This window comes from Lutjanus erythropterus, chromosome 13 (genome assembly GCF_056507025.1).
Source record: "Lutjanus erythropterus isolate fLutEry1 chromosome 13, fLutEry1.hap2, whole genome shotgun sequence".
In the NCBI taxonomy this organism is placed as follows: domain Eukaryota; kingdom Metazoa; phylum Chordata; class Actinopteri; order Lutjaniformes; family Lutjanidae; genus Lutjanus; species Lutjanus erythropterus.
The window spans coordinates 31,450,414-31,477,604 of record NC_139329.1 but is presented as its reverse complement, the minus strand read 5'-3'; the positions used below and the strand labels follow the sequence as shown (position 1 = coordinate 31,477,604).

General features: G+C 40.2%; 1 protein-coding gene across 1 annotated transcript in view; it reads left to right on the top strand.

Annotated features, from left to right (window-relative positions):
• Positions 1-9,125: 9,125 nt before the first annotated feature.
• Positions 9,126-27,191, top strand: part of nrcamb (neuronal cell adhesion molecule b) — a 106,597-nt gene continuing 88,531 nt past the window's right edge. Inside the window, exon 1 of the mRNA XM_084733423.1 lies at positions 9,126-9,288. The gene's annotated coding sequence lies outside the window, so the exon portion shown is untranslated. The remainder of the gene's footprint in view (positions 9,289-27,191) is intronic.

Genomic DNA, 27,191 nt, shown 5'->3' with positions numbered 1-27,191 from the left:
TAAGTATCCACATGGAGCCTCGCTGCCATGTTTTCTTTTAACCTCAGAGCATTTTAAGTTCACTTGTTTCAAACGCTTTCATGATTGTGTGCTTGATTGTTTGGTTTTATGGATTCCCCACAGGCTACGCACATTTTCTGCTCTGTCTTCAGTGTGCCCTCTTTCCCTTTGATGCCTCTTCTCAAAAGCCGCTTTCACCCTTTCTACCTTGAAGTGCTGTGTTTCAGTCCCCACTCCGCTGCACTATAACGTTTGTAAAAAGAAAATCATGTAGCTTTTAGCTGAAGGGACTTGTTTAGAACAGATTGCTGCCTATTGATTTGCTTAAGAATGATCTTAATGACGTGTACATAAAAGAAATGCACTGCAGACATTCATTTCTATACCTAACCTGGTCAAGTACTGTATAACTGATGCATCAATGTGTCGGTCACTCCCAGACCTGAGGTAAAATGGACAGATATTACCCAGATTGATATAATTCCACTGTTCTCCTGTCGGTCCTGTGTAAAGACTGTTTGAGAGTGTATGTAAATTAAAACCCATCACCGAACCTGCTGCCTCTTGCCTCCTAATTATATGAAGATTAGGTGATTGTGATCTCAGGAAAGCTGCTGTGGATCATCTCAGGAAATGGGGACGTGCGGATATTAAGTCGCTAACTTGTACCCACAACTGCTTAATTATTCCAACAGAGATCTGGACTGATATACTCCCTCACCTTCTGGGTTCAATTTCCAATGTGATTAGCTTGATTAGCAGCAAATTGTACCTTATGAAATTACAACAGCCTTTTTTGTAACAGGAGAGACAAAATGAATCCACAGTGCACTAGAGCACACTGGCTAAGGCAACAAACTTTATTCAGCTACTGTTTCAAAGCAGGATGTGTCTTCATTAAAATGAAAAAGAAAAATGTCTCAACATTGTGTTATATGACCTCTACTAATTAGAAATTCATTCAGCGCAGGCTGGTAATACAGGGAAGGTCCCAAAAAACTGAAACAGTGGTCACACCTACACAACGGGAGAAAAGAGAAAAAGACAACGAGGTGATACATCTCAAGGGGTTTATCTTAATAAATACATTTGAAATATATAAACAGCACTGTGGCACAATGCTAATGCTAGCTAATGTGGCAGTTTGCACACAGTGTGAAATGGCCATAGTTACTATTTACACCTGGGTGGAATAGCCAGTGTGGCTATTTACACCTGAGGTGGAATGGCCAGTGTGGCTATTTGGACTTGGGGCAGAACAGTCAATGTGGCTATTTGCGCCTGGGATAGAAAAACCAATGTAGCTATTTGCACTTGGGGTAGAACATTTAATATGGCTATTTGCACCTGGGGTAGAAAAAACAATGTAGCTATTTGCAATTAGGGTAGAACAGTCAGTGTGGCTTTTTGCACCTGTGCTGGACAATCTAATGCGGCTTTAGATATCTGGGGTGGAACTGCCAATGTGGCAATTTACACTTGGGGTGAAATAGTCTGTGTGGCTATTTGCTCCCAGGTGCCTACAATGGCAGAGTCAAGCACCCAGGTGTTTGTAAGCAGCAATGCTATTTGCACCAATGTCCGTTTACACTTGCATTGCAGAAACAAAACATGTTCTTTTTAACTAACCAAGTAGTTTTGTTTCCTCAACCTGCCCACACTGCAACTGAAAACTTAAAATAATGATTAAAAATGGTAAATAAGTGCAAATATTAAGTTAAAACTGACCAGCTAAACCAAGGGGGTCAAGGGTAAATAGCCAAACAGCTGCCATGTACATAAATAGCATGCAGCATAAAAAGCATGTTGGTTTTTCTGAGTGTGTAAAGGCAAGGCTGTAGTTTTTTAAGAGGGAAGGTGATTTGAAGGCGGTCCTCCCCTGAGCTTCCTACCTGTCATAAAAGAGAGGAAGGTGAGATGAGATGACTGTGCAAGCCTGTGCTCAGGCACCTGGGTAACAGCCCTGTCCACTGATGGATCGCATTTCCCTGCAGCATAAACGCCATGCCCTGACACAGCTCTCCACCAACTGCTTACACGCATGAAAACACAGCAGCGGTCACAGACGGCAGAGGACACAACAAATAAACAGCGATGGTCTGAGGAGGAAGCAACACAGGATGTGTATCTGAAATTTAACAGATTTACAGAGGAAATAAGAGATCTAAGTACAGAATGTTATAAACTGATCTGGCTTTGTAGATAAAACGGACATTGAGAAGAGGAAAATTTCACACTCTGGACCCTGCTATCTGAAGATGACAGTTTGATTGTTCACTCAGTAAAAAATCACACCCTATGAGGTCCTGCACTCATTCAGATGTTTGGATTTAAAGCAGACGACTGAGAATAACACCATCATTTCCATGTGCAAAGCCTTTATCTCTCCTTGATTGTTTTATCAAGGCACAGTTCATTGAAAATGATCATATGGTCAACACTCTGTTCTGCAGCAAGCCCACAAAAACACACACACATCAAGTACATTATTAATTCATCACACAATAAAGGGAAAGCTGTACTGATGGTGGGATAATCAACATACCATAATGAAAAGCTGCTTCTCTTCCTCAGCATTCTGATGGTCTAGCAAATTTAAAATAAGACATCACATGACAGGACATCTTTCACCAGAGAGATGTCTGGAGAAATTTCTCCTCTCAATCAATCATTCATCAAGATGGCAGCTCAGTGCATCTGATCAGCTGACTGAGCAGTAGATGAGAAATCCCTGATCTTCTCTTTACCCACTTTTTGGATGATGTAAAGAGTCACTGTCAATGCAGATACTCAGACTCCGTCCACTGTGCTGTCAGTTGTAGTAATTTGCAGAAATCCTTATGTGAGCCTTCAGAGCCTGGCCTGATTCGTGCAGCTCCATGACCTGAGGTAAGCAAGCATCTAGTGTCACAGTCAATATCTGAAAGAGAAGACCTGCTTGTCTATAAAAATAAGGAGTTTTCAGTTTTTGAGAGAGTGCAAAGAGCATGGATTTAATTTTTGAGGGTTTAGAGACAGACTGTCATCTCCTAATCACAAGGCAGATATTCTCACATCCTCTGTGCTTTAGAGTTAATACAGTTAACTGTTCTTAAACACTAAGCACACGATCCACCTTCTTTGCTTCTCTTTACTCAGCCACCAAAGCTGAATATTTTAACTTAACATGTCCAGCCTCAAAACGAGCTTTGCATGTTTTCTCCTTGATAATTTTTTCCTAAAGTTTTTTTTTTCTTAAACACCTTAAAGAACTTTTTTTCTGACACAGAAGTGAGGAATGATTAAACCCTAAAATGTGGTTATTAAAAACACATTATATAGGTTAAATGAAGAAGTGCCCTGAGTTAATGGTGTCAACTGAACACAGCTATGTTAACAGCAGCAAAACTTGTATAATCTCAACCATATTCAGCAGACCTGTTGATGAAAGATGAAGCGCTATAAAAAGGTTTCAGACTGTGATATAAGCATTGAAAACTGATTAAAACTTACACATAAAATTTGAAAAATAACTAAATTCAGCTGTAAATGTATTACTGTCATTAAGAATGTGATATTGAGGGGAAAAAATCAAAGAAATTCATTAAACATGAACTGTATAAAAAATAGATGTTGCCTGGGATTCACATAAATAACATATTACCTGGTGAAACACGTGTGCTCTGTGTCTGGTCACCGCTCTGTATTTATTGGATTTATGTCATGTTTCTGCCCTGTGTGTGTAAACAGGGTTGGGCAGCCAGTAAAGGCCGCTCCTACTCAATATAGTAAAGTCATAATATAATTACACAGCAGACAGAGAGGGGAAATGCATCCTTCCCTGATGTAAACAGATCTGACTCATGAACCCGTCCCCCAGGCAGTAATCACATCAGTAATTTGATTTCTTTTTCACCTTTGGCCAAACCTCCAGACTCTGAATATAAATTTGCCTCTGCGGTGCATGTTGCTTGCAGATCTTGAGGAGGTTTTGACAGGTACCGTGTTCTCTCGTCTTTGTTGTTATGTAACAACTGTTTATCCTTAGGGTGGCTGCTACTCAATTACACCTCACATTAAGCTGCAGCAAATACACCCTGCTCATTAGCACTTAATTAGTTTTGGAGCGGGAGGCAGACATTGAGATAAGAAATGAAGAGTTTAATTCCGCAATATGATTGTCGCTTTTGAAAAAAAAAAAAAAAAGACAGAAAAACAAGTGGTACAATAACAATTCCTGACAGATGGAATGGCCAATAAATAGTAAGACTTACCATCTTTGAAAAAGACATAAACTTTTTACAAAACAGATACACAGCACCGTAATTAAAGGAAGTTTTGCCAAAAATTTTAAATGAGTAAATCCAGATTTAAAATTAAGCAGAGTTCTGATGCATAACTAATAATCTAATTATCTAATAATAATAATAATAATAATAATAATAATAATAATAATAATAATAGCTAATAATAATAATCTCAGTTTAATGAATCCAGGTTTAGTGATGTAAACTGAAACTGGACAGAAGTTCATCATTATGAAATATATCAATAAATATAAATAGATTTGAATGCTTTCCTAGTGTTAAGTATAAAAGAGAGGGGGTGAGGCGTTACTACTAAGTTTAATTGTTTTCTAGCTAGCTTAAAAGCTAACAAAACATTATATTGTTTGGTAGCTAGTGAAAAACTGAAAAAGGTAACAAAATGCTACATTGTTTGCTAGCTAGCTAAAAAGTTAGTTAGCCTAGTTAGCCTACTCATATTAAGTATGAAAGAGAGGTAGGAAATCCTTGCTGCTCTATATTCCTTGACAAAGTGTTGTATTGTTTGCTAGCTAGCTAAACTGTTAACAGAAAATTGCATTGTTTTGCAGCTAGCTAAAAGGTTGACAAAACGTTATACTGTTTGGTAGCTAGTGAAAAAGTTAACATAATCCTATATTGTTTGCTAGCTAGCTTAAAAGTTAGTTAGCCTAGCTAGCCTACTCATGATGGCTCTGCAGAGAAGGTCTAATTTCTTCTCCTTTGAGAAAAACTTGTTTTTGCGAAATTATCAACCAGAGTTAAAGAAAGAAGAAATGTATCATGTCTGTCCCTTAACTGAGTAACTTGATTATTAGCTCAATCAATCCCAAAATGGCAGCCATTTTAAAAATTAACCTCCTTAGGTGCAGTTTCAAGTTAATACTGGATCGCATTATAAATTGGAGTTTAAAGTTTTTGGTGAAACAGAATAAATTTGTTGTTGTCGTTGTTTCTTACTGGTGCAACCGAGCCTTTGAGTTATTTTTGTTGATAAAAAAAGGGTTCTGAATTTCTGCCTTACTTAAAAATGTGAATGTTGTATGATGGCTGTGATATTGTTTTCGACTGCTGTGCATTAATGTAAGCTCTGACTATGAGCCTGCTGATCTGTGCTGAGTCTGTGTTAGTTAATCATCACCTCTGCTGGGAGCCAGGTCATTTCATGGTTGGCTTGCTGGTGCTGCATCTGTTATGAAGTTTGTCCTGAAAAGATTTGAAAGAAATAACAGTGGATCAGAGAAGAAAACAGGCCAAGCGAGGACTCTGTCTCTCCGGCACAATAGCCATGCCATGTGTGAAGTTTTGCATCTCAGTGAGCAGAGGACTTCAAGGATCCACAGCAGTAATAGGCACGATAATTGAAGTTACCAGTGAGGCAGAGACGACGTTTTCTCTGGTGGGTTTTTGCATTTCAACACAAAGGCCTGACAAGATTCACTTTGCAACTTTGCAAGTGCTATACTCGGTCTCCACAGGGCTGTACATCCTTGAACTTATGGAAATCCCTCAGAGTATTTTATGGATAATATGCATGGGGGAAATTAAGAGAATCTTTTAATGAGATTCAAGAGGTATGCAGACATATCTGGAGGCGGTCTGAGATGAGAGACGAGGACAATTACAATACTTCCCAGTGTGGCGGTATATCGGCGGATGTGGGTAAGAATCCCCCTGGTCCTCTTCAGTTGATGATGAGGGAAACTGGTGCTTTTCACACTGGGGGATTACGTCCAGCAAATGACCTTGGCTGCATGTCAACCGCTATCTATCTCTCTTTTCAGTCATGTGTTACCAGTAGGTGATTTGTTCATTTTTAGCAAGGGGTGGATGGCCCAATGGGAGCGCCCCAGTGATGAGATGACTGGTTCTTTGAAGTAACCTACTATAAAAGTCTAGAAGTTTAGAGAACATTATAGATCCAAGACGAAACTGACAGAAGGGCAGGACTGAGATTAAAAAAAAAAAAAAAAAGCTACTATTCTCCACTTGCACAATGTAGTGTGAAACAAAATAAAACTCACCGAAAATGTCTTGGCTCTGATTTTTACTGCTTCAACAATGACCGACCCTGTCTTTGGTTGAAATAAACCCATAAGTCTTGTTGTCTTTTTTGTCTCATTACATCTTTTATGTCTCTTTTTGTCTTATTACCCACCATGGAAACGTCTCTTGCTTGTGTTATTGACACACGGAGTTAGGTTGAAATTGTTGGGAAGGCTCACCATACAATGACACAAAATAAAAATGATCAATAATTCCCCTCCACTGCTTTAAAGCTAAAGTAACAAGTCTGAAAGAAAAATCTTTGTAAGTACAGTCACAAAGTATTTATACTTAGTTACTTCCCACCTCTGGAAATACTGAAGATGAGAAAAGTCAAGAGAAGTAACTAATGGGCTTTAATTTCATTGTTCTTCTTATGATGGACTACATTTTGGCTTATTTCCAAATGATTATAAATCTATAAACCCATTTTCATCTTCAGATCTGTGCCACAACCTAATTTTAGCTAATCTCAGTCAACCAGCCTCTGGATGGCAACTCAAACCAGGATCCTTGTCTTCTTGCCAAAAGCAGGCTTATCCGAGTAATAACTGCGTCACTCGCTCTCGGTGTTTGACTCTATGGCTGCAGATGGCTACCACCGCTAAGCCTCAGATAATGCATGTGTGTAACATGTACTGAGAGAGGGGAGCATGGCTGGCTGGCAGCAGCAGATTGAACCGAGAGAGGAAATGTCGCTTTTAAAGTCACATGACCTCATCCGGCAGCAGAGTCTTGGTTGATCCCCACAGGCTACTGTATGATTATTAGTGCAATCCTGCTCTCAGGGTGGAAAGTGTATCAGGACATGCAAATGGCTCTCAGCAATTAAGGTCCAGAACAGCTGGAATGAAGTTCACTGTCTAAAAGGTGAAAGCACTCACGTTGGACTCACTGTATTCTGTGGATTTAATGTTTTATTTGAGTTTTCATTCCCTCTTTTTTTTTTTCATTTTGCAGCCCGATTAATGAAAATGTACAGGATTAAAGGCTTGGAATTATTTCAGTGTTCAACATAATTTCTGCTTGTAACATTTTCATGATGCTTAAAGGGACAGTTCACTCCAAAATCATAAAATTTGCTATTTTTCCTTTTATCTGGAGTGCTATTTATTCATCGTCTTCGTGTGAGTTTTGGAGATATCAGTCGTAAAGATGTCTGCCTTCTCTCTGAGATAAAAGCTCTAAAAATTACTCTTAAACAACGTCTGTTTCTAGAAATTACGACACAGTTACTCAAGATAATCATGTAGGAACTATTTCCTTTCTACAGTAGTATCTACTAAAACTAATTTCTATCTACTAGTTTCTGTCTACTATCTACTTTTTTGCAATTTGACTACTGCAAGCTGCGTGTCACCTATTTTCATTATATTTGAGAGATGGCTGAAATTATGATGATCATGATTTTGGGGTGAACTGTCCCTTTAAATGGTCAGTATCACTATAAATGATACATATCCACCCCGTCGCATCACTGTCCACCCTGACATCTTCATGTTTTATGAAAATAAACAAATTATTAGCAGAACTTTTTGGATGATACCTTTATAATAGTATTGTTTGAAAGTTTGGCTGTATATCTTTATCCTATTTAGAAATGACGGTGCAACCACAGCAGTTTTTATATGCAAACAAATATTTTTGAATACTTTCACTATAATTAAAAGACTTTTCCCATTAACTAAAAAAAATATATTTTGAGGAAGGGAATGTCTAAAAATATAACTTATAATCATGGACAGTACGAGGAAAGTAACTTTTTTTGTATTCCCCTCTTTGCACAGAGATGCATTTATTTAAGGTATCAAAATTTCATGGGAACAACATACACATGTCCTCAAGCATCACTTTAAATTATTGATAAATTAATCAGATACAATCAAACTGGAATTTGACATTCCTTATTGATACTTTTGTTCCTCTCTGTTGGGGCGAAAGAAGAAGATTGCTGGAGCTTGACCAACATTTCAGACTATTGTCTGCTTAAGATAAGACAGAAATTTTTTAATCTGGAAGCCTATTCTATAAGGAGTAAAGGCAAAGAAACACCGTCTAACAGAATAACAATAGAAGTGAGATAAATTAAGTACAAAAGTAAGCTAAAAAGAAAAAGCAGTAATGGCAGTTACATTGCTTATTTTGCAAAGTTTTAAAAAATTGTGTATAAAACTTAATAGAAAAGTAAAATTACACATGATATAAAAAGTAATATTGTACATGATATTAAAGCATGACATTAAATGTAATAGAACCTGATATTGCCCATAATACTGAAAAATGATACTGATGTAGTAATACTGATCAGAGTATTAGTGATTGTTCTCAGTCTGATGTGTCAGTTTTCCATCCTGCAGAGGTGGGGAGGACTTATAGAGTTTGAAACAATGAATATGAAGTTAACCGGAAAATCTCAGCTTTTCTCTTCTGAAAAAAGTGCACTTTTTGGTGATACTGATCCTAAATGAAACAGTGATAACACAGCAGTTAAATTAAAAAGCTGCTCCCTGCTGTTAGAGAAGGCATCACTGAGCATTAAAAGACAACTTTTGGCTTGTTTTATCCTAAAACTCGTCCAGCTGTTGTCCATCTGTGGTTCTGAGCCTGCAGAGGACTAAAGCACTATTAGCGTGTCTATTTGGATAACAGTTTTCCGGGATGCTTCAGTGCCTGGAGGCCACCATACAGCGGCAGCGGCGCTGCAGTGCGCGCAACGGGCGTGCGCACGCCCCGGAGTGATGCTGCCTGCGCGCCCCCGCCTGCCTGTGTGTGTATGTGTGTCGGTGAACTGGTGGGAGAGGAGAGCACCAGTGACTGAAGCGGAGGAGACAAGTGCAGGAGGCTCGGCGCTGAACTGAACGGGACTCCACGTAAATAAGCAGCAGAAGGGACCGCGGTGTCGCAGGAGACTGAAGGCGCAGAGGAGGCTTCGTGTTTCCACCGCCGGGGAGGAGAGAAGGTGAGCGGAATTAAACCTTCCGTACAGAATAAACACGTGTCGTGTAGCTCCAGCTCTCTGTCAGGAGTTTGTGGAGAGAGAGGAGGCAGCGGCACGTTGAGTTGGATGGTGTAATGAGAGCACCACTGTCCTCTTTACAGCTTCTCCTCAGGAGCGCAAAGACACGGAGGCTGTTTTTTCTGAAGCTGAAGCTCTAAAAATACACATTGACGTGTGTGGTAGCCTGTAGCTGCTGGTCATCACAGAGAAAACAGGTGCAGGTGTGCGACTGTCAGATCAAGGCTGCTTGACACATCATTGTGTGTGTGTGTGTGTGTGTGTGTGTGTGTGTGTGTGTGTGTGTGTGTGTGTGTGTGTGTGTGTGCGTGCTGCTTAAAAGATGCTCAGAGAAATCAGTGTCACTTGTCTTCGAGTCTGAACCTTTGATATGATCTGTCGTTTACTCCAAGATGCTCACATGATAGATAGATAGATAGATAGATAGATAGATAGATAGATGCTGACAATAAGAGCTGCAACATTAATCGATTATTAAATTAATCACCATCTATTTTGATAATTGATTAATCATTCTGAGTATTGTTTTTTAGAAAAAAGGTCAAAATTCTCCATTTCCAGCTTCTTAAATGTGAATATATTCTGTTTTCTTTTACTTTACTTACGGTAAACTGAATATTTTTGGCTTGTGGACAAAACAAGACATTTGAGGACGTCATCTTGGGATTTGGGAAACAGTGATTGGCATTTTACTAACTGACTAATCAAGAAAATAACTGACGGATTAATCATTCTTGAGAATAATTGTTAGTTGTACCCTGATTGGAGATATGATGAGATGGTGGTTACAGTTCAATATACTGTGATTCTGTAAACAAGGTGATCTATTGCTATTTTAAATCTAATTACTCTCAGACCATCAAGAGTATAAAATCTGAGTTTAAAAAGTTTATTTTCGATTGATTTGTATTTTCTTGATTAACTGATTAGTTGTTTGGCCCATTAAATGGTTAAAAATGTTGATCGGTGTTTTCCAAAGTCCAAGGTAAACATCCTCAGATGTCTTCAGTAAGGAAACCAGAAAATATTTACCTTTATGAAGCTGAAATCAGAGACTTTAAATAATTGATTATTGTTATTTATGCAATTCGAACAGTGAGGATAGATGACAGCATTGCTATGTAGCGGTCAGGGGATTGGCGATATGATGACATCACGTATGGTTACGAAAGAAGTTTACTCTTTATTAGGACTGCAACTCTTATTTTAAATATCAATTAATGTGTTGATAATTTTCTTGATTAATCAATTATTTGTTTGTGGGGCAGGGTGTGTTCAATACTGATAGCAATGGCAATATCTTGACCTTGACATCAGGTCCTAAACTTTACTTTTTCCAATACCCATTTTATAAAATCCATTTCAACACAATGAAAACTAGTACAAATCTTTAGTCTTAGCTTCTGTTTTACATCCTCAAAGCTGTTTTATAAAATATATAAACCTGTTTTACCACAATCTGGTTAAACTTCAATTGTCTTTAGTTTTACATGTCAGCATCCGTTTATTTTTTCAAACATAGCAGTTTTTAACAAGTCAAAATTAACCAACAAACAACTTGGAGATTTACTCACAAGGTGTCAAAACACAGGATTTTTTGATGGTTAGTACCCATAAAATGTCAGAAAATGGTGAAAAATGTTGATCGCTGTTTTTCAAAGCCCAAGGTGACGTCCTCAAATGTCTTATTTCGTCCACAACCCAAAAGATATTCAGTTTACTGTCAGAAAGGACTGAAGAAGCCAGAAAATACTCACATCTGAGAAGCTGAAATCAGAGAATTTGTACATTCTGTTTTTTAAAAAATGACTCAGAATGATTAATCGATTAAGTGAAGATGGCTAACAACACTGCCATCTAGCATCTAGGGGTTTCAACACAACACAAAATGAACCACGGCCACAATACAGTGCTATGAAAATAGACGGATAGATCGGTTGATTGATGGATCTTCTTTATTTGACAGTTGTTTTTTTGTCTAGTGTTGATGAAATAGCTGTCCTCCTCTCGCACAAAATCCCTCGTATCCTAAGCTGATTTGCTCCCCGCATGTTTAATTCCCTTCATATTCATATCACAACTCATGTGTCTTGTTTTGACTGACCACTCCGTTTGTTTAGTCTAATTTCCCTTCATCACACACACTCGATCTGATTAAGACAGCCCCCCTTGAGATTCACCAATTACATCCCCTGCCATTTATTATACAAGCCAAACAATTCCTTTACTGGAAAAAAAAACACATTCCCACCCAAATCCTCCTCCACCCCCCTCCTCCCTCTGTCTCCTCTTGGTCAAAGCTTCTGTAGGGGGGGTGGGGGGGGGCTCACCACCATCATACAACAACAGCCCCCAGCTCCCTCCTCCTCTCCCCGTCTTCCTCCGCTCATCCCCAGACACTCTCACTCATACACACACACAAACACCCAAACACACACTTTCGCTGCCTCGCTCAGATAGCCACATTAATACAATGCTAATGACCCCTGCTGTATTGTCTGAATCTCTTGTTCTTACTTCTGTGTGAAAGGGCTGACACACTTTCTAGTGATGTTTATTCACTCCGGGCAGACTATTGTTAATCTGTTTAAGAAGATAACAATATGCCTCTATCCCTGCCTTATGTCTAGTTTGCATTAATTGAGAAACAGGCGGCAAAATGTGCGACACCACTTTGCGTGAGCTTCTTGAGTCTCATCTTCACCGGGGTGTTTCTTAAGCCCAGCAGAGACTCTTCCTTCCTCCTTCCTCCACTGCTGCTGGAGCTCCTCTGACAGGACGTTTCAGGCTCATTTGACCAACGTGGAGAAATCGGGACAAGATATTGACCTACATTGTGCTGCCATCTTTACTTTCACCCTCAGCACAAACGGCACTAGGCGGGGAGATTTGCATAACTAAGGGATTATCATGACACACGTTGGCCGGAGTTATTGTGAGAGCACCAGTCAGTCACACCGCTGACCTAAAACCAATGGCGGGCCGGGCAGCTCTGCTCGGCTCGGCGCGGCTCTGCCGCGGGGGCTATGGGAAAAGCTTGGGTGTTGGAGGGAAAATGCCACTTATTTCGTTCTGTGGGCCGGACAAACACGCAGACCATTCTGCGAGAAGCGATCAACGCTCCCTCTGTAAGCTGCCGACCGTCTGTGGCATTGTGAACCCCGCCAACCGCAGGAGGACGAGACAAAGTGTCTCACACAGAGAAAGAGTTGCTCTGTGTCACTTGTGGCGATGTTGATGACATCATTTCTTGGAGGAACTGATCTGAACCTGAGAGGGTTTCACTCAGTGACTCATTTCACCAAAGATGCACTTTGTTTCTGTAGCAGAAATGTTGTTTCGTGTATTCAAAGATGAGGATATTAAAGTGACCCCAACAAACCACAGGGGAAGTAGGAGACGTTCATAGTCAGTGGACAGTGGACATTTAAAAAGAGGAAACTCAAAGTCCTCTGTGTTGTATAAAATGGAAAGACTCAATGTTTTAAAGGTTATGTCTGGTTAATTCCAGTTTGTATCTTACTTTTGTAGTTTTGACAATCATTGCTATGACTTACTACAGCAAACCAGTGTTTATTTTAACAGCAAATTCAAATATAGTTTTGACTAAATGCCAGTGAGTTTTAGTCATCTGCATTGTTCTAGCTTTAGTCAAGTTTTAGTCAACTAAATAGCATAAAATGTGATCGATTAGATGTCGGGAAAAGAAGAGAGACTGGAGGGAAATGACAGAAAGAATCAACGACTCTTGAGCGCACAGTTCAGTCAGTGATCGCCAAAGGTACCAACAGATTTTGTTGCTTTTGTCAGTGAAAAACACCTCAATGAGAAGAGCAGAAATGATTTGTTAATCAGTTGATTAGTTGATTGATACAACAGTAAGCTGCAACTATTATGATACTCAAGTAATCATTTTAATCATTTTTTCCAAGGATAAATGCTACCAGCTGCTCAAAAGTTCAGATTTCCTGCTTTTCTCTGTTATATATGATTGTAAATGAATATATTTAGGTTTTGGGCTAATGGTTGAATATATCAAGCAATATGACTGCAGATGCTTGAGCTTTCAGATACTTTAAGAAGTAGTTTTGGAAAAACATCCATGTCCAACATGGACAAAATGATTAATCTGTTAATTGAGAAAACGGTCAACAGATAATGGATAATGGGAACAGTAATGGTTATCATTAGTTTAAGCCTTAGATCAGACAGTCAGACTACTGGAAATAAGCCCACAGTTTAGCCAGATTATCTAAACCACTTGATTTGGAAGTAAAACTGCAAGTGAGCGCACTGAAAAAGTTTAATCCCTCATTGAACAGGAAAACTGTACAACTACAGGGTTCAACATTAACCACGGCCTGATGGCCACAAAAAGTTACTCTGTGGCCACAAAATGATCCATGCATTATTTATTCAAGCAGAGATTATGATGAATAATTAATTTATTAATCATTAAAACAATCTGCAGATTTAATTGACAGTGAAAAGAAGAAGAAGAAGAAGCCCTTATTGGTCCGTTAACTGTGGTTAATGTTTAGGACAAACAGTTAATAACTTTACTGTTCTCTTCAAAGTTTGACTAACCTTGGACTTTGTTTGCAACCTATAGAGTGTATGTTCAGAAAGTAAACAACGTAACCAAATTCGCAAATGTTCCTGATATTTGCTGCCTTGAAGTGGGGTCACATTTACCATGTTCACAAGAAGATTTCACACGACCGACCCCTCTTATGGTTTTCACAACCACCAAGTTCTTGAGTTTGAAGGCAACACTGTTGCTCAGATGTTTGAAGAGGGACATTTTTCCTGCTTATATATTTATGACAGATCTGTGTTTTGATCCAAAAAGTTGTAGTAGTAGGTTATCAGACTTGAAATCCTAAAAGTCTAGATGTAAATGTCTAATCTGCACAGATCAGTTGACTTTCACAGTGTACATCCCCACACCATCTGGCTTCCTAACCTGTGTAACATTTGAGGTCCTCAGCTGTTCAGGAGTTGACTCATACGGTTCTTCACCACCTTTTAACCTCAGTTTCTCAAAATATCTCGTCTTTTCCTGCTGACCAAGTCTTCCTCTATAAGTTTTAGCAGTTTCCACATGTTTTCCTGAACTTTTCTGTGGCTTAGACGTCCTGAATTGAATATTCAGTGTGTGATCCACGTCCCAGTACCTAAAACATGGCTGCACATCCAGGTTATTGACTAAACCATGACTTTGATGCACACTGAACACTCTGATCATGTGGCTATTTGTATTTCTGCACCGTCAGACTTCTTTTTACTGGTGATGCCACATTCTCAAATCTCAGTAATTAACACTAAGTACAGTCGTATCATTACTGGTAGCAATTATGACCAAAACTGAAAAATTTTGACCCTAGTTAAAGCATCCCGCAATTATTCTTTTATAAAGTGCTTCAGTCATTTCTCTTCATTAAGAAAGGCTGAGGCGCAGTTAAATAACGCACCGAGTGACTCCAGCTGATTGAGTGAATGATTGAGTGTGTTCTGGAGACACGTGTACAGACCCTGAGTGGAGACCGTCCAGCAGCCGTCGTGAATAGCGGTGCTGTGCTGCTCAGCTGTGATGAAGCTCAGTCTCTGGGGACTGATGGAGGCCCCTGCCTATCCATTAGTGTCACTGCGGTCTGGCTGTTTCTTCCCAGTGGGCCAGTCACACACACACACACACACACACACACAGCAGCACATACAGCACACTGACATCGTCTGCCTGGACCTCCTTGTCACAAGCATGTTCATCTCATTTTGGGACTGATGAGCGCCTCATTAGAGGACCTCAGAGGGAGCGCCGTCCCCCTCCCCGCTTCACGGCTGCCTGAGCACTTGCCCGGGTTGTAATTTGGACAAATGTATGCAGGGGCAGATCAGAACATGCAAAGAAGGACATGCATGTTCATTACACACACACACACAGACACACACACACACACACGTTTGACTTTCTCCCTCTCGCTCTGTGAGTGGGGTCTGTATGGTTGCAAGCTGGTGGGTGCAATTAGAGTTTCACACTCAGTTAGGCAGCGGCTCTAATGGGGATTGACACGTTCCTGTGAATCAACTGCACACAGCTGCAACTGTTGATGTTTACACACCAGACCTGTATTATATCATCAGCCGTGGATGGTGACAGATGACGAAGAGAAATGGTTACGAGGTGATTTATGTGTTGCTCACAGCTCGACTCAGACTGGTTCACTGAGTAATTAGATACCAAGATGTGCTGTTAGTTTGGTGTTTTCTGTTTTGTCTCCCGCAACAACACCACTTCACTGAGTTATGCTGAGTTATTGCTTAAATTATTAGTTGATGAATTGCTGATCAATCAACAGAGAAGCAACCAACAACAGTTTAAGTCATTTATTAAGCAAGAATTCTCTGGTTCCAGCTTCTCAAATGTGAGGATGTGCTGCTTTTTACTGTTTTTATATCACTGGAAATTGACTGTCTTGCTGCTGATGGTTTGGTAAAAGGAAGCAAGCATTTGAAGGCATCACTTTGGGTTCGGGAAACTCCTTCTGACATAGAATGAAAACGCTGATGCTGACGTCATCAGACTGCGTCCAGAAGACAATAAAACCTCTTTTGAAAAAATTGCAATCAATAGCCGATGATGGAAGTAGCTATGGGTGAGCCATCTTGTTTTCTTCTCATCTCTGTTGAGGTGTGCAGTATCGACCAGGCAGGTTGTATGGATTGATTGGATTCAATCTTTGGAGCTGCACACACCTCTCTCTCAGTCGTGTCTTGCAGGAAAGCCTTGATTTGAGAAACTCTTGTGAGAGTCGCACTTGTTGTGTCTGTGTCACATTTGTGCCGTCATTCACTAGTCTGGGGTTACCTTCTATAGACGACCCTCCCTCGCAGTCTCACTCATTCAGTCTCTAAAACCCATGACAGCAGACCTGAGGAGGGTCTGACAGTGACAGTCTGCAGAGAAACACAGAGAAAGAGTCTCCTGTCTAATATGCCTGCTTATGACCCCCCCTCCTGACATTCTGTGTAAAACACCAGATTATCGACACCCCCTTGAGGTCTGGAGAACTTCTGTTGTGTTGACTGTTCGTGCACCTTTTTTCTGTTGCATTTGTTTTTGGAGTTTGTGTGTTTTGGACTTGGCATAATTCCCGTATTTGCAGTGCATTTACTTTTAATGTATTTGTTTTAGCATTCTGCAGCCGTTTTTGTTTGCTTCACATTTCCACTGTCGTATTTGCTTTGGAATTTCGTGTATGTTTTTGAATTGGCTAACCCTCTGAATGGAAATGTTTTGGACTGTAAGCAGAGCTGAAACAATTTGTTGATTTATCAAGTAGGAATTTAAAATTAATCTGCAGCAATTTCTGGCAATCATTTTGAGTTATTTTTCCAAGCAGAAATGCAAAATACTCACTGGCTCTAGCTTCTCAATTGTGAATATTTGCTGTGTTTTTAGCTTTCAGTGATAATAAATCTGATCTATAATCTTTATGCTTTGGGATTGTTGATCAGATACAACGAGAAACCTGAATATGTCAGCTTTTGCTGTGGGAAATTGTGAGCAACATTATTATTATTATTTTTTTTTTTACTATTTTTGGGAATTTAATCCGTTTCAACACTGTTTTTTCTTTCCCAACACGATTCTAATACCCGCAGTTTGCATAACGATATCATTGTGTTATCAAAATGAAAACATTTCTAACAGCTTTATATGACTTTACACCCTGTTTGGATGTCATATGAGTCCTTGTTGTACGGCCTGGCTCGGGTTTAAAAAAATTTGCCTTGGTATTGGGACAACCCTAATTCTATAAACCAAAAGCCTAATGAAATAAATAACCAGCAGATTAATTAATAACAATTGTTAGTTGCAGCCCTATTCTCAATCAGTCACAGACACGGGCATGAATTAGGCTGTTCCTCTGGGACGTTTGGTTGTTATATTTATATTTTGGGCAGCAGGTATTGTGGACAGATGGAGGATGAGTAGCGGTCAGTGCGGATGTCCCTGGACAGAGGCTCAGTGTGACTGAATCATCACACGAGAGCTTTACACCACGACAATCATCAATCCCGATCGCTGAAGGTTGCCTGGGGAACGCTATTATGGCCCATGTCAGGTTATTGCACCCCTATGTGAGGACAAAGCATTTAGAGACGTTCTTTTCTGTCTAAAACAAGTACAGGGAGTGACAGCAATGGAGCCCCCTTTTGAAGTGGGAGGTTGGGATAATGGAACGCAATGTTATGGGTTTTATGTTCCCTCTCTGCTCCCCCCCAGCAGAGCGCCTGACAGGTTAACTAGCTGCGTGTACCATTTGATCAGACTCCCAGTCAGCCTCGAGTTTAGGGAAATGAAGATGAGACCTGAGATGTGCGCTCGAGGATGTTTTCTGAATTCTCATAAGAGGATCTGTTGTCTTGCCACCCAGTGGAAGATGTGAAGGGAGGGAAAAGGAAAAGTGGGAGTGTTGTGAAGCTCTCAGGGTTGCAGGAGGGAGGAGGGGGTGGATCATGAACCTCAGTTGACGCTGTGAAGGGGCAGGGGGGAACAAAGGGGGTCTGTTTTCTCCGTCCGTACTGGCGGGATGGCTGTTCTCGCCTCTTTCTTGCAGTATACGGGGGGGTGATGCAGGGTTATGCCTGAGGAGATCCACAATAGAAACTTTGGTGTTTGAACACACAGTTGTTCCTGCTGAAGAGGGCTGGAGAGGCAGTGCGTGCTACACACAGCCTCAGGCCTGTTGAAGCTGCGGCCAACTTTGGATGGGCAGCAGATGTTGGAGAGGTAGTTGGTGGCCCAGTGGCAGCACATAACAAGGACCATTGCTTCCCCATCCTGTCCCGAACACAACAGGAGGTGGGCATCGCTCCACCGGCAGGGAGTAGGCTCGCCAAAATTACAGAGAATTCAGGAAGAGTGTGCACTTGAATGCTTTCTGTTCTGTTCTCAAGTCTCCATCTTCCTCCTATTTGCATGGAGCTTAAGAGAAACTCGTCCGCACATCCCACTCTTTGTTGGCACGGAGATGCAGCCTACTTGTGATGCCTAATAGCTCGGCAAATACATCACCACAGCTCTTATTCTGCTTAGAACACCAAAAATAATTGATGAATGAAATTGATGAAAGAATGAAAATTGCAGCTCTATTTAAAAATGATTTGGAAATTTAAGGTAGCTTAAACAATTTGTTGATTAATCTATAAGGGACTAAGAATTAATTGGCATGTTTCTAAGGAAAAATGCCCCAAATTCTCTGGTTCTAGTTTCCAAATTTCCTGTTTTATTTAGTCCACTTTTTTCATTTCTGGTCTGATAACACATTACAAGTTGCCGACTTTGATTTGTGTGGTTTTTTTCCCTGTGTTTGGAGACTGAAATATCTCCAAGCTAAAGATAAGTTGTGTTAGCCATCTGTTACTAGCTCATTCAGTTGCAGACTATCTTGTGTTACGTTACGGCGTGCTCGTCACGTCTAACGTCTAAAACATAGGGACTAGTCCTATGATTAGTGATTAGTCAGCTTCACGCTAGTCGGCACCAGAAATACTAGTTAATTTAACTTTTTATAAATATTTTTTTCATGCACAATACCAGTTAATTGTTGCCTCTAAGGTGTTATGCAGCTGCCTGCCACTGGTCGGTGCTGCACCTCCTGCAGACCCCTCTCAGCCTGCTTGGAGGCCCCAGTGGCCCAGATGTTTATATTGCCAAAGTGGGACAGATGACGGCTCATAAAAACAGTGCGGTTTGGCAGTGTTTTGATCTAGAAAATGAAAATAAGGAAGTCTAAATTAAAAATTTGTGTTTAATCGACTGGGAAATTAGTTGTCAGGAACATCCCCAATACCCAAACACATTAGAATCTGCTGACTTGGATTTGTGTGCGTTTTTTTTTTTTTTCTGTGTTTCAAGGTGACGGATGCCACCTTCAATGTAGAAAAATAAGGGACACCTTGCCAGCAACCCCAGGCGTGTGGACGCAAATCAAGCAGGTGGTTGTGGCATCCTCCCTCATGAGATTTTCATAGAGTCAGACATTTTATTTCCTGCATTCTGGTGAATTTTTATTCACCAATTTGTGCTTTTTATGTATCAAGTCCTCTGCTACTCTCAACATGCATGTAAAGGAAGTAAAGGGTCAATAAGAGTAAAGCACAGTTGCATCAGTTATATTAAAGATTCAAACATCAGATCATAAATATTCAGTGATAACAGTTTGTGAAAATAACTCCACTCTGGGCCTCTGCCCTTGTACTTGGACTGTCAGTCCACCACAGGCGACAGAAAATGCTCTATGACAAACTGCACAGTCCTCTTTCCCACTGACAGGACTGATCTACACGTGGTCTGTCTGTCATTTAGACAGCTTCTGTCTTTTTACAGGTGGACTTGAGCTGAAACTATTCGTTGGCATTAAAATAAACAAACAACAACAAAAAAATGTGTGTGATGTGAGTCTCCGTAACCAGGGCAACAGTGATTTTGAGTGACAGACAACTTGCCTGTCATTCTGATTTAATACGTCTCATGAAACTGTTCCTCATGTTAATCCAAGTTTGTGGAAACGCAGTGTTAGGCAGAGTAGGGTGTGCATAAAAATAGGGGACAAACTACACCCTGTATTGATTCAGTAATCAGGACAATGCATTTGTTTTTCAATATATGACAATCTTGTATTATAAAGGACAGGCGGCAACCCAATTTGAGACTTAAATATCTCAAAACTAAGCATATCTCATGTTACGTTACGTTGGGACTATTGGATGTCTTTGTATTATCATTTTAATGACAAATCTATTGATTGAGTTATGCTACAACATTTTGGCTATGGACTTAAAATTGTATTTTTACATACTTTAATTCATGAAAACATCCAACTATAGAATTTAGATCTGTATGTGGATCTGTGACATCAGTCCAATATCCGATGGGTGAATTACATCAGGATCGGCACCTGAACTGACTTTCCAGTCTGTTCTCAAGCCTCCGTCCTTCTCCTATTTGCGTAGAGCTTAAGAGAAACTCAGCTGCACATCCCACTCTTTGTTGGCACAGCGATGCGGCCCACTTGTGCAGTCTAATAGCTCAGCAAATACATTGCCGCAGCTCTTATTCTGCTTAGAACATCTGAGATTTAAGGCGTGGGCCCTGCCAAGAAAATCCACCACAAGCCTCCACACTCTCACCAGCCTGTTGTTGAATCCGATAAACTTGTAAGAATTGGGGGTCTGCGGAGATAAACGGAGCGAAGGCGTAGATTATCTCAGCACATGATGCAACAGTGATTGAATCAACAGGAAAGAAGGGGACACTTAGCTGTCAGCTCATGAATAAAGTTGACATGCAAACACAAAGTGGCTTTGCCATGCTTCAGGAGGCTCGCTGACCCCGAGGTCTTATTTAGGCCAGGCCCACTAATGCCCTCGCCCTCTGCTCCACCCCTCTACCCCCTCCCACACCCCGGCCTGCCGAGGGTAAGACACCATGTTAGCAGCTCAGCAGCCACCACTGAAGGGCCCTTAATCCAAGTGGGATCACAGCTTGGCTCTGGATGGTGTTTCTGTGGCGCTGAGACCAATGGGCTTTTCTTTCCCTCTTTTTTCATCCCTTAAACCCCCCAAACACAGCCGCAGGAATCCTGGGAAAAAAAAAAAATTCTCCCGAGGGAGACAAAGGAATGGGATGGTAAACAAATCCAAGTGTAGATCTGAGATTCCTCCATTCAGGAGAAGATAAATGTGCATGTCCTTTGAGGTATGAAAAGCGCAAAATACAATGTGACTGTGGCTGCTTTGTCCTTTTTTTTTTTTTTTTTTTTTGTCCCGGTGCCACGTGTTGTGGTAAAAACATAATCTATACCAGATAATCTTTGTCCAGGCTTCTGATGAATGATTAGGGAAGATTGAGGTCAGAAAACCATTAAAATCATAAAAAATTTGGTGCCGCTGTTGAAACCAAATCCCCGTTCCTTCCTTTACACCAATCAGAGGAGCCGTCCAGAGATCACAAGCAGACCAGTAGTTACCAGTGAAACAACAATGAGCATCCGACACGTTTGCCAGTAGACTGAGTGACTGTGCCAGGCAGCTACGGCAAATTATCCATCTCCACGCTGATCAAGCTGCCGTGCTGGTGTCACTGGGAACAGTCAAGAGCCACAGTGATATTGTGGTATTGTTGTTCAGTAGGACTGGGATGATACCCTTACCTCCTGATTCAATACTGTCATGATAATCGTGCACCAGTTCGATGGGTATTGGGATTCTTAAGTATTGTAGTATTGTACTGTATTTGACTTTTTGATCATCAGTCATCTGTTTCTCACATTTTATAGACTAAATAAACAGATTAAAGGTGGAGTGAGCAATGGAGAAATACACCTGATTGTTGAGTCTCATTCAAAGCTCGTCAAATACCGTGAGATTCAACAATCCAAACTAATTTTCTCCAGAACTGATTACTCCACCTTTAATCGATAATGAAAATAATCATTACATGTTGCCCTAGAAATCTTGGACAAGGAGATACTATATATTGCTGATCTGAATTACTGCAGCAAAAAGATTTTAATCAGACAAACCTACAGTAAAAATAGCTTTAACTTATTTGTATTTATACTGCATATTGTATGGATAAATTGAATTTGCCTTCTTTTTCCTGTAAAATCCACAACACAGCTCACCAAACAGATTTGAGCATTTTTCAGGATTCGATTTATATCAAGGATATAATTTTTTAACCGCCACGAGAAGAAAATTGTCTGTAAATTTGATTTATTAACAAAAACCCAAGGACATCCACCGCGGAGTTGACTGTGCTCAGGCCCTGTGCCAGAGCAATTTAGGATCAAATGCAAGCAATGGAATTGCAATCAGCATAATCTCCTTGTGGTCAGTCCGTCGCTGGTTTCTCAGCGCGGGGCGTCTCTGGGAGCTGGAAGAATGTAATTGTCACGAAGATAATTCCTTGCTGTGGGCTAGCCGGGCCCGGCTGTGAGGACGGACAAATGGCAACTTCATTTATCAGGATCTCCTCTGAGGACGGCTAGCCTGATAACCCAATCAGACGTCTAGTGTGGCTGAGAGCTGTCTGAGCCAACACTGGGCTTTTTCAGCTCTGTGTTTGTCTCTCTGTCTATGTGGAAATATCAATGAGTCTTTGTCAGGGTGCCATGGTTCATAGCCAAAGTCCTGTGGTGTCGAGAGCCTGATGCAAAGACACTCAAAGAAAAGATGACACTATGACTGGATCACACCAACAAAGAGGACTGGAGCTAATGATTGTTTTCATTATCGATTAATCGATTAGTTGTTTGGCCCATAAAATGTCAATGATGAAAAATGTTGATCACTCAAATGTCTTGTTTTGCCCACACCCCAGTTTACTTTCATAGATAGGGGAAAATAAAACATTTGGACATTTTAATTAAAGAATAAGTCAAAAGGATTAATTCGATTATCCAAATAATTGGCAATTAAATCGATAGTTGATTAATAATAGATGAATTGGTTTATTGTTGCAGCTCTACCATCAAAGATAAATTGAATCTAAGATTAGTTATAGTCAGGTTTAGGTTTAAAATGAATAACTAGAGATTTAACGTTAAGCAGAGCTTTGTTGCACAATTAAAAACTAATCTCCAATGTACTGATTTAAACCAATATTTAGTTTAATCAATAGAGATGCTTGCTAATTCAATTTTGAATTGCTAATAAAAAACAAAATCTGCCTGTCGTGAGGAGTAAATCAACATAAAAGAGGGAGAAAAGTTTTGTCTGTAGCAAAATGCTACATTGTTTGCTAGCTAGCTAAAAAACTTAAACATTACATTGTTTGCCAATTAGCTAAAAAAGTTCACAAAACTTTTTTGCTAACTAGCTAAAGAGTTAATGTTTAGAAAAGTTTATTAGCCACTTTATGGCTAGGCTGGATGGCTTGGCAGAAAACCCAAAATATGTCCAAATAAAAGAAGATAAAAACATAGACAACAGCACAACTCATTTGTGTTGTCTCTGTCTATTAACTTTATTAGATGAACTTGTTTAGTTATTTCAATCCATCTCATGAAGGCAGCAATTTCAAGTTTAAATTGGAGTTTAAAGTTTTGGTTCAACAGAATTAAATGTAATAGTTTTTAGAGTAGAACCTAAATTGAGGTTTAAAGAGAGGTTTAAAGTAAATGAATTGAAGTTTGATGTAAAATAATCTAAAGTTGAACTATGATTTAATCAGGTTCAAAACCCAGCCTAAGAGACTAATCTTTGAGTTTGTTTACATTTTCAGCAGTAGAAATAGTATTTCCCATATATCACACAATTACACCATTATATATGTGGATCTTGGCAGTGAATGGCAATCTTTATATTGGTTTTCATTGGTATTCTTCTGGCAGAGGTTGAAAAGGCCGTGGTCTGAAGCAGACCTAATGCTCGGGTCTTCAAGGTTGGCTGGTTTTTGGGCCTCTCAGGGCTCAAGGCACAATGACCACGTCTCTGTATGAGCGGAGCCATGGTGGACATGTTACTCAAAGGGGTTACTGCGTGACAGAGAGCACGCCTCCACAGATCCTGCGAGGGGAAAAATAGGACACTTTCAGTCATTGGTCATTTGTGATGTGTCACTGAGGTGGAATTCATATAGCTCCTGGTTTTGAAGTCAGTATCTTGATTGTAGTTGACATTTCCGGGTATGTGGACGGCTCAGCTCAGAGTCAAGGGCCACTTCTTAGATGTTCTCTGCTGCTTTCATAAAATGTGATTGGAGTGGAATAATAGATTAGATTGTTAATGTACTGAACGTTCTTCTGTACTCACTTATATGCAGTTTGTCAGCTATTTGAGCTAAATTTAAGTGCACATCTGAAGCTTTTTGCAGAAAAATCTCAATTCCCCTTGATTGGATGGTAATAATTAAAATTGTGGTCTCACTTCCAAAGCCTGCCTTTGAGATCATGATATGCACGGTGCTTATGGAATTATTAAAACCTGTTTTATAATCTCAGCTCGTAGCCATGTGATTTAAATAAAGGAGCAGTCGCTGCCCTCAGAGCAGATTATGCACTGATCTCTACCACTGTCTGCCTCTGTCTCTCTCTGTTCCTCTTCACTTTCTATCCCTCTTCCTTCTGTATCACTCTCAGAGCATATTTCATATCTGCATTTTCTAAACTAGCACCAGCTATTTGTAGCTGAATCCATGACTAAGTGTTTGTGTCTTTCAGGTCTCAGTAACTGCTATACTAGATGATTTCAAACTTGTGATTAAAGAGCACGGACCATTAAAACCTAAGAAACGTCTTAGCCGTAGTAATCTGTAAATTGGTTGCTAGAAAAATCTGCAGCGGTGTCCAAAGAAAAGAAAAAGTAAATTGCTTTCACAGCACATCATCACAAGCTGTAGAATATCCTACAATAACTGCAGTTTCAGGGAGAAAATGATAAATTAAACTAAACTGCCAACAACTCCTGTGTAGCTGATCTTGCTTTAAAAAATCAGGGGTAAAACAAAAATAAATTATTAGTCTTAAAGGGAACATTCACCACTTTTTTATGTAAACGTCCAATCAGTGTTGATGGTAAATGTAGTCAACTGAAGCAACACATTCCTCAGTCTGTGCTATATTGACTAAAAAAGCTTAGTTCTCCTGCTGCTTTTCGTCCTTGATTTTATGACCCCCGGCACCCTTTTTATAGGGATGTTCTCAAAAAGAACGAGGTCTGGAAGGAAAACATGGAGCTGTTGCGAGTTACAAGTTGGCTGTCTCCCAACTATATAGAAACAAGACTGACTTTAAAAAATTAAGTTATTTATGAATGAATAACTTTGAAATTTAACTTACTCATCTGCAGAGGCAGAAATTGCAAGGGGTGCTTCTGCAAAAAGGTCAATATAACAAACAAAAAGGGTGCGTCAAAAGTAGTGATGCATTTACGGTGAAACAATTAGAATGAAGGTGGGTAATTCTAACTAATTTTCTACCATGTAGGACACTTTATATGGCACATCTTAGCAATTTCTCCATTGGAAAGTCATCCTGAAGGGCACTTTATCATATTTTATCATTTTTTCAAACATGTTCGCTCAAGTTCGGTCGCTCGCTGTGTGTTGTAATTCTATGTAAGAATTAGTTTGTAAAGTACAACCCATTTTAATTACGTGATGCACACAGTTAATCTCCACTTTGTAAACACATTTTAACTTGAATTTATCATGTGGTTACTCCTAATACAGTCATCTTTGTCTATGTGAGGTTATTATAATTCTGCTTACATGTTTACACTGTTGTATCCAGGGGTAAAGCCTGAGGCAAGCTAGCATTCATTATACCCATGCATATTTTATGAATTTATAGATTTTTCTGAATCCAGCATTGCCTTTAAATGTAGGCGTTGTTCTCTGATATAGTGCCTAATCAGACCAGAATTGGGGAACTACACGGAGGTCGGACCAATTGGATTCTCCACGGTCATCGGCAGTGAAAAAAATCTAATTAAGCTTCAGGCATCCCAAGTCAAACTCCCCAGGATTACCCTGGCCCTGCACCCAAAACCCAACCCTGGGAGAGAGTGATAACTAGACTCCCATAATCTGAAGCTAGGGTCGACTAAAGGGGGGGGGGGGGGGGGCGTTTGATGATGAAACCCTTGCAAACTGAGTCTACCAACCCAGCATGTCAGTCACGTCATCCTGGAAGCAGTGAAACATATCAGGTAAATTAAGTTCAAATCAAACATCACAGTTTTAAGATTTACCAAAGTGCAGTCTGTGTTAATGTTCGACAGCACAGCAGGAAACAGTGCATATAGCCGCGCTAACATCAGCGTGTTTTGGGGAGATAATGATAGAAAAACTGATTTCATGCAGAGTTTCATCCGTACTGCTCGCAATCCCCCCCTGCGCTTTGAAGTCAAATTAGAAGTGTGTCTGTATGGGTGGAAATGACAGACAGATTAGAGAAGAGAAAACATGCTTTGAAAGAGCATTTAACCCCCTCCTCCTCCCGCTGCTCCTCAATCTGCCTTCTGAGACAAAGTAAAAACCCTGCAAAGTATCTTTACTTTTGTCCCAACTTTAGGATGTGGGTTGGAAGTACACTCTGAATTCCAGTGTTTGCTTTTCACTCACTTCTTTGTTTTAGAGTCCATTCAGTGAAAGTACATGTTTACTGTGGCCATTGCTTTTTAACAGCCCTCGAAAGAGTCCGTTTGTGAGGAGAGCGACTCACAGCGGGAGTCCAGTATTGATCAGGTGTTTGACTTAAGTAGCTGTTTCTCAACAGAGGTGGTTCAGAAATCCTGGGGAGGCGCTGGAAGCAATATTTTTGAAAGGGAGGCACTGAGGTGTTCCCAGGTATTCATGAGATGAGTTTGTTTAATTTAATTTATTTATTAGTTTATTTGTCAGGAACAATGCAAGAAACATAGCAGCAGGTTCCAATAACAAGTCACAGATGTGTTGCATGTAGGGTTTCTAGCCAAGGCTAATTTGCAACCACAGTCCTCGGTATAATAATAGCAAGGCTCCTGCACGATTGTATTCCTTCCAGAAGCTTCGTAATTCAGCCTTGAACAGTAGCATCTTTTCTGAAGATGTGGCAAAATAAAACACTGAATGTCTTCTGCAGTTATTTATCCATATTGAGGCTGTTGTTGTTGTTAGCATGTTGTTAGCCACCCACTAGCAAGCCCAGGATGCCATCTGTTTAGCCTGTTGACCAATCAGAGCCTGTTTCCTGCCTTGTGCGTGACAGTGGGGATCTTTAGGTGTATTAATACATCAACGTGCTGATCTCAAAATGAGAATGACCCTTCAAAATAAAAGTTGCAGTCATGAC